This window comes from Arachis hypogaea, chromosome 15, assembly GCF_003086295.3.
Source record: "Arachis hypogaea cultivar Tifrunner chromosome 15, arahy.Tifrunner.gnm2.J5K5, whole genome shotgun sequence".
Classification (NCBI taxonomy): Eukaryota; Viridiplantae; Streptophyta; class Magnoliopsida; order Fabales; family Fabaceae; genus Arachis; species Arachis hypogaea.
The window spans coordinates 62,851,027-62,852,880 of NC_092050.1; the positions used below are offsets into that span (position 1 = coordinate 62,851,027).

At 40.7% G+C, this 1,854-nt stretch overlaps 1 non-coding gene across 1 annotated transcript; it reads left to right on the forward strand.

The window, feature by feature from the left end:
- The first annotated feature begins 200 nt into the window (after positions 1-200).
- LOC112752389 (small nucleolar RNA R71) lies at positions 201-308 on the forward strand. The gene has a single exon (XR_003176828.1). It is a non-coding gene; the product is annotated as a small nucleolar RNA R71 (small nucleolar RNA).
- The last annotated feature ends 1,546 nt before the right edge of the window (positions 309-1,854 follow it).

The following is a 1,854-nucleotide window of genomic DNA, read 5'->3' on the forward strand; positions in this document are numbered from 1 at the left end:
CCCTTCTTCTGAGGCGTCCCATTGTTCACAGGAATCCTCTCAGAGGTGTTCATGAACTGGTTATTTGTAACCATTTCAATGAGTTCATGAGCTTCTGCAGGGGTTTTCAGATGAAGAGATCCTCCTGCAGAATGGTCCAATGACATTTTTGACAACTCAGACAGACCATCATAGAATATACATATGATGCTCCATTCTGGAAGCATGTCAGAAGGACACCTTTTGATCAATTGCTTATATCTTTCCCAAGCTTCATAGAGGGACTCACCTTCCTTCTGTCTGAAGGTTTGGATTTCCACTCTAAGCTTGCTCATCTTTTGAGGTGGAAAGAACTTGGCCAGGAAAGCACTGACCAGCTTTTCCCAAGAGTTCAGGCTTTCCTTAGGTAAGATAAGTGTTAGTAGATAAATAAATAAATAGAGAGAGATGATAGGGAAAGTTTTCGAAAATAATTAAAAAAAAAAGGAAAATATTTTTGTTTTTATTTAAAAATCAGTTATAATTCAAAAATTAAAACGAGAAACAAAATAAAATTTGAAAACTAAATAAATTACTTAATTAAAAAGATTTTTGAGAAAGTGGTTAGTGATTTTCGAAAATCAGAGAGAGGAAAGTAGTTAGATAGTTTAAAAAAAGATAAGAATTTTTAAAATCAAACAAAAAGTTAGGTGGTTAATTGAAAAGGATTTTGAAAATCAATTTTAAAAAGATAAGAAGTTAGAAAACATTTTGAAATTAAATTTTGAAAAAGATATGATTGAAATTTATTTTGAAAAAGATTTGAATTTTTTTTTAAAAAGATTTGATTTTTGAAATTAAAGTTAATTACTTGACTAACAAGAAACAAAAAGATATGATTCTAAAATTTAAAGATTGAACCTGTTCGGTAGTTCGGGTACCGGACGATTCAGGTTGATGCTTCGATTGATGAGAGGGGGATCGCCTGGTTCCGGGCTGCTGGGTTGGAGAGGGTGCCGACAACTTCCCGAGCACATCGTGTAGAGAGAAAAAGGGGGGGGGGTGTCACCTGCAAAGACACTCCGACGCTCTAGTCAGTAGAGTGTGCAGGCTAAAAAAGGGGAAATGATGTGTGACGTACCTTGGGGGAAGGGTAGGTCCTTCCCCATTTATACCATGTCAGAGGTGGGCCCTGCAAGGATAGGCCCACCTTCTTTGAGACCTCCCCTGCACAGCTGTAGTGAAGCTGTCAGGGATGCGTGTCCGGGTCGGCGGACGGGCGCCTTCTTCCTAACCGTTCGGGTCGGGTTGTGCCCGGGTCGGGCCGGCCCACATTCAGTTTGGGCCAAGTCGTAACAGTGGGGTTACCACTCGGTTAGTCTAACAGGCCGGGAGCTCGGAAAAACTCTAAAACTATACTCAACCCACTCAAAAACTAAAATCAAGTATGGCTAAAGCAAAATCCAAGTCAAGGAAGCAGACATCCTGGAATGGTAACCCCCTAACGGCACCTACTTGACACTAAAAAGTCATCCACCACGCAAGAACCAAACAGATAGCAAAAACAAGAAGCAAATACAGCGAACAAACGCACAAGAAAGACACCAATAAGAATATGAAACAACGAAGCAGAAAAGAGAAGGGATTAATGCTTACCTGGATTGGTTGCAAAAACTGGGAAGGAAAAAGGGAAGATGCGTAAGGATGCTAGAACGAAGCTTTGGGACCTTTGGGAGTGAAGAAGAGAGAGATAGGAGGAGCAAGAGTGGGAGAGGAAAAACCAAGGCAAAACTGTTTAAAACTGCCACTCAAGAAGCGCGAAAGGCCTGGGGGCAAAATGGTCTTTGCATACGGGGTTTTCCAACCCTTTATGAGCATTTAATGCTCCACGTGAAG